Source organism: Canis lupus, chromosome 24, assembly GCF_011100685.1.
Source record: "Canis lupus familiaris isolate Mischka breed German Shepherd chromosome 24, alternate assembly UU_Cfam_GSD_1.0, whole genome shotgun sequence".
In the NCBI taxonomy this organism is placed as follows: Eukaryota; Metazoa; Chordata; class Mammalia; order Carnivora; family Canidae; genus Canis; species Canis lupus.
This window is the reverse complement of record NC_049245.1, coordinates 41,537,295-41,547,867: the sequence shown is the minus strand read 5'-3', so window position 1 is coordinate 41,547,867 and position 10,573 is coordinate 41,537,295. Positions and strand designations below refer to the sequence as shown.

Sequence of the window (10,573 nt, the reverse complement as noted above, 5' to 3'; positions counted from 1 at the left end):
GCCGGTTCCAATGGTGTGTGGTCCAGCTTGTCAAGGAGTCAGGAAAAACAGAGCCCTTACATCAAATATGATACAATTACCAATTATAGCCAAACTCGACCAAGAGAGGTTTGTTTCTCCAATAACAGAACTAATCCTATCTCACTCACACTGAGAGAAAAGCTAAATCTTAGTGCTCCCAGACTTGGCTGATTTCAGCCCAGGACCTCCCTGGTTTGGGGAACAAGTGCTAGTTATCACTCCCCATGCCTTCCCCAGGCCTGCAAGCCATGCTCCCTGCCACAAGTCCTGCCTAGATTTACCTCAAAACACATTTATTTTCAGCTGCAGAAGATATTTGCTTTCCTTCAAACAGAGAACTGTTTCTGGCCAGAGGCTTTTAGCAGATGAGCAAGGGCTATAAACAACTCTTCATCCCCTTCTGCCTGTAATCTGGAATTTTCAATCACTGGACCTCGGCATCGGTAGACTTCAGCTTGGCAGGAGCAGCAACTTCAAACCATGTTTGCAGTTACCAAGTAATGAGGCTGTTTGCGAGGCTGACAAGAATAGACTTTATTGGCACTGCTTCCATTGTGTGCCTGAGATTGCATTCATGTCTCTGAGAAGGAAAAAAAGACACCATCTTGGAAGCGTTGGGGTCTCTTGTGAGAACACGGTTAATCTTACTGTTGGAAGACAAACGGCTGTAATCCTTGCTCTGTGTGTCACAGATAAATCTACTGGAAGCCTGTGGTGGTAAAATGCAGGAGACAGTGCTACTCTGGATGGAAGAAGCTGCTAAATGGATCATCGGAGAACAGCTAGTTGTGGTGGAAAGAGTCGAAGATGGCCCACAGTCCAGGAAATGCTTGGATCTTGCAACAGAAAAGGCAAACAGCAATTAAATTAGAGAAAATCAATGACTATTGATCTTTGGTGTTTATTTGTTGATCTTTTTAGGTGTGTATTTATCTGCAGTAGTTTGCTGAAACACTTTCAACTTTTTTTTGTTGTTTTGTTTTGTTTTCTTTGACTTTTGTTTGATTGGTTTTATGGTTTGTTGTTTTTTAGCCAACCAGTGATACAGAAGAAATTCTCTCAGGGTTAAGGATCTCAGAGTGCCCATCTATCTCAGGTTACTGTTCTTTTATTAATTATTTCACTTTAAATATCCAACACATACCTATTGAGCACCTACTCTGTGGTGAGGTCTCTCTTCTAGATACTGAAGATTATAGATAGGAATGAGACGGGCATGACCTCACCTCCAAAAAGATATACATTCTAGTCAGCAAAGGCAGACAATATGAAAGTTATCATTGTAATCACTAAGAAGAGAATAAATCAGGATTAACGATAATGACTAGAGTTGAGAGGGCACTTTATTTTTTTTAAAGATTTTATTTATTTGAGTAGAGCGAGCAAGAGAGAGAGAGAGAGAGAGAGAGAGAGAGAGAGAACAAGTGGGGGGAGGGGCAGAAGGAGAGGGAGAAGCAGACTCCTCGCTGAGCAGGGAGCCCGATACGGGGCTCAATCCCAGGACCCTGGGATCATGACCTGAGCCAAAGGCAGATGCTTAACTGACGGAGCCGCCCAGGTGTCCCCAGAGGGCACTTTAGACTGAGTGTCAATGATACTGTTTCTTAGAAGAGCTGGGTTTGAGAGATAAGGAGATAGCCACATAACGACCTAAGGTAAGATTTAAAATCAGAGAAAATCGTAGCAGATTCAGAGTCTATAAGATGGTTAGGAACATGAATAAGTCAAGGAAGAATAAAGTGCCCAGTATGGTTGAAACAGAATGACCTAAAGAATAAGTAGTAGGGAGGTATTCTTTTGTATTATTCTTCAACTTTTCTTTTTATTTTATAATAAAAACAAAGCAAACAAAAATGGTATGGAATAAGGATGAGAGCTAGGGAGAAATTAGATCTTACAGGCATTACAGGTCATGAAAAAAAGCTTGAGTTGTATCATGGGTATAAGGAAATGAAAAACCAATGAAGAATTTTATGCAGGGAAAGCTGCACAATCAAATTTAAATTACCATCTGATTATTCTTACAACTTTGTGGGAAAGGACTGTAGAGGGACAGAGCGGCAGATGACTGAGGACACAATTGTCGTTGTCCACAGTAGGGAGGACAGTGGCTTGGAGAAGAATGGTGGTGGTGTAGAAGAAAAGAAGGATTCAGAATATATTTAAGTGTACATCTAAAGGGACTTGTTGATGGATTTGATGTTGAGCGTGAGAGAGAAGAATCCAAGATAAATTTTAGATTTCTAAAATTTTAGATTTAGCAAACTTGAATACTGCAAATTTACTCTTTCCCTGGTCAACATTTCTAGGATGCTCTTCTGTATGTTTAGGGGTGATTTTGGTGATCACAGTTATTTCAGACATACACAACTTACTGGTGTTAAGGAGAGGCATGAGCAGATGAATAACTTTTGCATGTAGACGTGGCAGGAAATTAAATAAACCAAAAATGTAGATGGAAACAGAGATTGAGAGAAAATGGATTCTACGTAATCAACTCCTGGAGACAATGCTTCCAAATATACCTCTGTGTCCACTTGCTGAAAACCACGAACTAGTTATTGTAAGATCTTCTCCACCTTGAAGAGTTCATGATTTCATGAGCATTGAAAACAGTGTCATGAAGTAGTCATGCAGGACAAGACTATATAAGTTAGGGTGTGTTTGCTTGCATATTGCAAATTCAAAATACCAGCAGCTTAAATAAAAGCTCTTTCTCCCACATATAATTGTACAGGAGAAAGCAATCACAGGATGATATGGCCTCCTCTGTTGGGGAACCAGACTCTATCTTAGGGTTTTACTGTCATATCCATAATCCAAAATGATGCACCACAATGTCCACATTTCAGAACACACTAAGAAAATACTTTTCCCCTGAAGGAATGGCTGATTATTTTGGCTGATACCCTGACCATCAGAACGTAGTTACTTGGCCACACCAAGATGCAAGTGATACTAAAGCTAGTGTATTATTTTTTAGTTTAGTTCAGTCTTTTGCTTAGGGAATAAAAGGTATTCTCTAGAAGGAATAAAGTAAATGATCATATCGTTTAAGCAGGGCTATATTTTTAGATATAAAATAAGGGGAAATTCCTTTTCTAGGAGGGGAAAAATTAGCCCTGACCAGCCTGTTTATTGTTTACATTTTAGTGTCTCTTTCTCCCATTAAAATGTAAGGTCATGAGAGTAAGGCTCTTTTCTGTAACCCCATCCCTTTGGGCAGTGTGTGTTCATACTACACACTCAATAAAAATTTTTATTAAAAATACAGGTGGATGGATAAATAAATGATATTTCAGTCTATGAAAGATCATAGAGTGGAAAACAGCTGAGGATTTATTTATTCATATATTCTTTTGTCTTTGTTTTTGTTTTTTCTCTTTTCCCACAAAATCGAGTCCAATCCTCAGACTAGATGAAGGAGAATGAGGAAGATACATACTCCTATGTGTAGAATAACAGGGAGACAAGTTATTCTTCCTTAAAGAGAAGTGGGAGGTGATGGTCATTGTATTTAGTAGCTACCCGAACCATAATTGTTGAATATTTAAGGGAGTGGAATATTATATAAAAGGAAATGGAAGGACAGAAGGGACATCCATGGCTCCAAAGGGCAGAGAGAAAAAGTCTTCCTCCTCACCTGGGGGTATCTCAGAGTTTGGCAGAGCTCAGGAGCAAGATATTCTCCTGCGTGAAATAAACATTTATATTTGTAGCAGCAGTGGGGCTTCCGATACTTCCACCTCAGCCATCACCAGTACAGAGGGAAGAGCCCTCCAGAACAGGTACCTACAGGCAAAGCAAATTCAGGAGAAATCACACTGTACGGACCAAGCACGGCCAAGTCAAAACTTTTGCCGAAAAAGTTTCCATGGAAGAAAGACTGCATGATAATTATCTCTGGGAAGGTACAATCATCACTCTGCTTATTGATAGGTGCTGGATATAGAGACTGATGAAAAATTTCAAGGTACTGGAAAAATTCCTGGTACTGGAATGCCAATCAACAGCCATCGATCAGGCTGGGTTGTAGTCCTACCACTTTTCATCACTATGTATCCTGCTTTCAGTTTTGGTGGATGCTGAGTCAGCATAAAGAATATTTAAGTCTCTTAGAAACCTGTGGGCTGGATCCTTAATTGCCTCCAATGGCCGACTGATGGGGATGTCCTGTCCTGAGGTAGGCTTAGGTCTCATTCCAAGTTCACAAACTCAAGAGTCCTCATGAATTTTTGGTGGGTTCTGGCCATGACAGTGACATTAACATTTAAGTAACATTAAGTCACATTTGGATGTTTCTAATCCTCTGGACACTATGGTACTGATGGGAAGCCTCTGGCCCCCATCTCACACACACACACACACACACACACACACACACACACACTCACTTGATGGCTACCGTGTGGCTTCTTTGAGAGCCGTGAGGTTTTCTTTTGGGTTCTCAAGGATTCCCATCACTTGTGTCGTCAGCCCAGGTGACTGGACACAGTGGACCTCATCATAGATATGGATTGTGGCTGAAGCACCACCCTTAATCTCTCTTGCTATTCTTTCTTTAAATATTTGCCTTTATCTTCTCTATGTTGGATGCTCCATGCTTCTGCTCATGAATACTGAGATGAATATGAATACGTCCCTGTTTTCAGTGAGTACACAGTCTAATGAGCCTCTGCTCATTAATAAAGCAAAAATAAGCTCAAAAATAAGCACTTAAAGTGGCTGACCTAGCAAATATTAGCAGGAAATCAGCATTTGACCAGATGTGAAAAACAACATTCTCCAGGACCTGTGTCTGAGCTTTGTCTAGTTCGAGATCTAAATAGAATTAAGGAGAGGTGATAAAAAGGAAACAGTACTAATCAAGCATCTTTGTGCAAGAACTTCAACTGTATTAAGAAAATTAACTTGTCCTCAGAAAAAGCTTAGTCTGTGCTATTTTTCTAACCCTGATATGCAGCAAGGTTCACCACAGACGTCTTCAAACGGGTGTTAACTGGCCGCCTTCAAACTGAACATCTTTACCAGCTCTTCTCCCTGCGTGCTCTAAATAATTTGTGATCTCAGGAGATGCTCTCTCTCTCCCTTTCCTTATCATTTTCTACCAGAGCAATTTCCCTAAAATGCACATTAAAATCCTAAATGAGGAATGGCAAATTGCTCGTGCTTTGAATAGGAAAGAAATCTGCCCACATTCTCTTGCTATAATCCTGCAAACAGCCAACAGATGGGTGCCATAGGTGAGTGCCAAACAAGACCCATTCTCATAAGAGCACTGTCTAACGCTCCCAGTTGTGTCCCCGCACAGTGTTGACACTTCTACATTCAGTGGGCACTTTGCTTCCCCCCACTTCTTTTTTGTTAATGTTATCTGATGATTTTTCTATGTCTAAAGATCCAAGGAGTGAATTTCAGCTATTGGGAAAAATTGCTTCTCTACCTGCATCTGGCTCCATCCCCTTTTGTGCTACAGGCAACATTAACACATTGGCTCTTTCCTTTCTCCTCCCTTTCGAAAACAAGGTGCAGACTTCCTACCAGTAGCAGTTTTCCGTCATTATTATTGCAATCATTAGTAATAATAAGTTGGTGGTGTAGAGTGCTTTTCTTAACAGCTTAAACTACTTCCCTTTGATATTAACTCAATTACTCTCCCAAACTATTTCTTCTTATTCTTTTTAATGAAAAGATATCCTAATGATGGGGTGGGTAGGGGAAGCAATGTAAGATGCATATAGGTTCTTTAAAATTTTGAAATTACATTATTTACAATAAAACCCATTCTTCCCTTTGCATTGCTGCTCCATAGCCAATTTTCTGTTTCAATCAGATCCTATTCATTTCTTTACACATCACCATTTCAAGAACTGTTAACGTAAAATATAAGCACGGAAATAAATATTCCTATCTTGGTCCAATTGTACCTAGTTTTCTGCCACTTCTTCATAAGTGGGGATTATCTTCCTTATACTTAACAGTCTCAATTTCAGAAATGATCTTTTGTGATAATACTTTCTCTAGGTTCACTGTACATCTAAAATGATTATTTTCACTTATCCTTTTTAGCCTTAGGAGATCCAAGAGAAATCTCATTAAGGCCATTTTAACTTTTATCATGGTCTTGACTAGTAATGTTTTTCATTGTTTTCTTAAGATTCACAGCCACCATGACTTTATCCTTCTGTAATTTGACCCCAATCAATTTCAATCTTCCTACATTTTTCATGTATTTCATATTCTTTCCTGTACTCTGCTGCCCTCCTGTTTCTGCATGACTTCATGTCTTTTCCCCTTACTAAAATATTCTCTGTCCCCCATTCCTAACTTGTTCATTGGTCTTGGAAGACCAAACTAAAAGCCTTTTTCTTTAATTCTTTCTGGACTCCTACAATTATGAAGAAACATAATTCTTCTATGAATATCTGTGTCACTTTATTTGTAGTTCTTGTATATTATACACAGTGTGATGTTCACTTATGGATGTGTACATCAGTATACTAAGACTAGACATACCTTAAGGGTGGGAAATAGTCCTGGTCACCAGTGTACCTAACACATAATGATGATCAGTAGATACTCATCGAAAGTATTAATGCCAAGCACGTATTTCTTTCTCTTTCTCTCTCTCCCACACAAACACACTCATATATATATATATTGAAGTGAATGAAGTTTAATGAAGAAAGGTCTCAAAATTAAATGTTGTGCATAAATATGTTAGTTGACAAGGAAATAGAATGGCATTATGGAGAGGAATAGCTGAGCCTTGACTTATGCCCCCCACCCCACTCCTATTTCTGAAGTTTCATCATCTCTTTGTGGATAAATAACACCCTAGGCTGGCTCATGGTGACACTATTCTAGTCCAAATTTAGAGTCATAAATATCTCTTGAGCTTCAACACCAGGCTGGGCCATATCATCAAACCATTATGAAAGCTTCCATTATAATGAAAAAATATGGTTAATCTTTTTTTTGCATGTGTGTATTTTAAGACTATTATTATTATTATAGTTTTAAGTTTGTAGCAAAATTGAGAGGAAAGAACAGAGGTTTCCCATATACCCACTGCCTTTATAGGAGCTTAGCCTCCCCAGTGGTCAACACCACCCACCGAAATGGGTATTTGTTACAACCGATGAGCCTATATTGACACATCATTGTTGCTCAAAGTTCATGGTTTACACGAGGGTTCACTCTTGGTGTTGTATATTCTGTGAGTTTGGACAAATATATTATGACATGTAGCCATCATTAAAATACCATATGGATAGTTTCACTGCCCTAAAAATCCTCTGGCTCCTCCTGCTCATCCTTCCCTCCCCCCTAATCCCTCATGACCACTGACCGTTTTACCGTCTCCATTTTCTAGAATGTTACATATTTGGAATCATACAGTATATATGTAGCCTTTTCAAATTGGCTTCTTTTACTTAGAAGTAAAACTTTACATTAAAGTTTCCTCCAGGGATCCCTGGGTGGTGCAGTGGTTTAGCGCCTGCCTTTGGCCCAGGGTGCGATCCTGGAGACCCGGGATCGAATCCCACGTCGGGCTCCCAGTGCATGGAGCCTGCTTCTCCCTCTGCCCTGTGTCTCTGTCTCTGTCTCTCTCTCTCTCTCTCTCTCTCTGTGTGTGTGACTATCATAAAAAATAAATAAATAAAGTTTCCTCCATGTTGTTTCATGGCTTGATAACTCATTTCTTTTTAGCATTTAGAAATATTCCAACAGGTGGATAGACTATAGCTTATTTATTCACCTACTGAAGGATATCCTGGCTACTTTGAAATTTTGGCAATTCTGAGTAAAGTTGTTATAGACATCCACTTTTTGTATGGACATAAGTTTTCAGCCCCTTTGGCTAAATATCAAGGAGCACAGTTGCTGATCATATGGTAAGATAAGTTTGTTTTTGTAAACACCCAACTCTTCCAAAGTGGCCATGCCATTTCACATTCCCCACATGATGAATGAGAGTTCCTTATTGTTCCACATCCTTGTCAGCATTTAGTGTTGTCAGTGTTCTGGATTTAGGCCATTAAATTAGGTATGTAGCTGTATCTTATTGTTGCTTTAATTTGCTTTTCCCCTAATGATATATGACATGGAGTATGTTTTCATATGTTCATTTGCCATCCCCATACGTTCTTTGATGAGGTATCTACTAAGCAGTTTGGCCAATTTTTAAATTGAGTTGTTTTCTTTATTGTTAAATTTTTAAGAATTCCTTGTATATTTTGGATAATAGTTCTTTGCCAGGACATCTTTTGCAAACATTCTCTCCTGGTTTTTAACTTTTTTATTCTCCTGATACTGATTTTTGCAGCAACAAAGTTTTTAATTTTAACAAAGTCAATCTTTACAATTATTTTATGGATTGTGCCTCTGGCAGTATATCTAAAACGTCATTTCCATACCCAAGGCAGATGTTCTCCTATGTGTATCTTCTAGGAATTTTATAGTTTTGCATTTTACATTTAGATCTGTAATCAATTCTGATTTAATTTTTGTGAAGAGTGTAAAGTCTGTCTATAGATTTTTTTTTTTTGCATGTGGATATCGTAATTCTACCACTGTTTATTGAAAAAAAAAAAGATCTTTTCTACATTGTATTGCCTTTCCTCCTTTGTCAAAGATCAGTTAACTGTATTTATGTGGAACATTCTCCAGGCTTTCTATTCCATCTCATTCATCTACTTGTCTATTCTTTTGCCAATATCACGTTGTTTTGATTGCTGTAGCTTTGTAGTAAATCTTGAAGTTGAGGCCACTAGTCCTCCAACTTTGCTTTTTCCCTTTAATACTATTCTACTTTTATGCCTCTCCATATAAATTTTATAATCAGTTTACTAATATCCATAAAATAACTTATTGAGATTTTGATTGGGATTGTATTAAATCTACAGAGCATGTTGGGAAGAACTGGCACCTTAGCAATATTGAATCTTCCTATCCATCAACATGGAATATTTCCCCATTTAATTTAGTTCTTTGATTTCTTTCATCAGAGTTTTGTAGTTTTCCTCATATAGATCTTGTACATATTTTGTTGGATTTATATCTAAGTATTTCATTTTGGGAGGTGTTAGTATAAATGGAATTATGTTTTTAAATTTAAACTCCATTTGTTCATCGCTAGCATATAGTGAAGTAATTGACTATTATGTATTAACCCTGAATCCTACAACCTTGATATAATTGCTTATTAGTTCTAGGAGTTTTTCTTATTGTTGCTGTTGTTGTTTCCTTCTGATTTTCTAAGTAGATGATCATGTAATCTACTAACAAAGACAGTTTTATTTCTTCTTCCTCAATTAGCACACTTTTAATTTCCTTTTCCTTTCCTATTGCATTAGCTAAGGCTTCCAGTGCAATGTTGAGTAGAAGTGAGAGGGAAGATCTTTGCCTTGTTCCTGATCTTAGTGGGAATGCTTCTAGTTTCTCACCATTAAATATGATGACAGCTATAGGCTTTTTGTAGATATTCTTTATCAAGTTGAAGAAGGTTCTGTTTATTCCTAGTTTACTGAGAGTTTTTATTCTGAATGGGTTTTAGATTTTGTCAAGTGCTTTTTTTCTGCATCTATTGATATGATGATGGCTTTCCCTTTTTACTCTATTGATGGGGTGGATTAAATTAAGGGATTTTAAATGTGATTTAGCTTTCCATACCTGGAATAAATCCTACCTAATCATGATAAATACTTTCTAAAACACTGTGCCTTCCATTTGCTAATATTTTATTGAAGACTTTTGCATCTATGTTCATGAGAGATACTGGTCAGTAGTTTTCTCATAATGGTTGTCTCATTTTGGTATTAATTTAATGCTGGCATCATAGAATGAATTAGGAAGTATTTCCTCTGCTTCTATCTCCTAAAAGAAATGGTAGAGAATTGCTATAATTTCTTCCTTACATGTTTGGTGGAATTCACCAGTGAAACCATCTAGGTCTGGCACTCTCTGCTTTGAAAGATTATTAATGACCGATTTAATTTTTAAATAGATATAGGCCTATCTAGACTGTCTATATCTTCTTACGTGAGTTTTGGAGGATTGTGTCTTTTAAGAAATTGGTCCATTTCATTTAGGTTACTAAATTTGTGGGTATAGCATTGTTCATAACAGTCCTTTATTTTCCTTTTAATGTACATGGGAGCTATATTAATGTCTCTTCTTTCATTTGATATTCATAACTTGTGTCCTCTTTCTTTTTTTCATAGCTGGTCTGGCGGCTAGAGGCTTATCAATTTTATTGATCTTTTCAACAAACTAGTTCTGGGTATCATTGGTTTCTCTATTGATTTTCTGTTTTCAATTTTACTGATTTCTCCTCTAAACAGTTTATCTTTTTTAAGCTCACAGTCACAGATTCCTGTCTCCCTGACAATCTCCCCACCTAAGGACATTTCCTACTATTACTTGGGAATATGTCTCAAAGTACAGACCTATGAGAACAAAACCACAGGAGAAAAAAAAAAAAAAAAAAAAAAAAAAGCTCGCCTTTCAAGTTACACCATCTACTTTGAGCACCTGATTTTCCCTCCTT

At 37.7% G+C, this 10,573-nt stretch overlaps 1 long non-coding RNA gene across 1 annotated transcript in view; it reads right to left on the bottom strand.

The window, feature by feature from the left end:
* Positions 1-535: 535 nt before the first annotated feature.
* Positions 536-10,573, bottom strand: part of LOC111092111 — a 56,326-nt gene continuing 46,288 nt past the window's right edge. Inside the window, exons 4-5 of the long non-coding RNA XR_005378005.1 lie at positions 3,665-3,813; positions 536-857 (exon numbers count right to left, since the gene is read on the bottom strand). This is a non-coding gene — a long non-coding RNA (uncharacterized LOC111092111). The remainder of the gene's footprint in view (positions 858-3,664; positions 3,814-10,573) is intronic.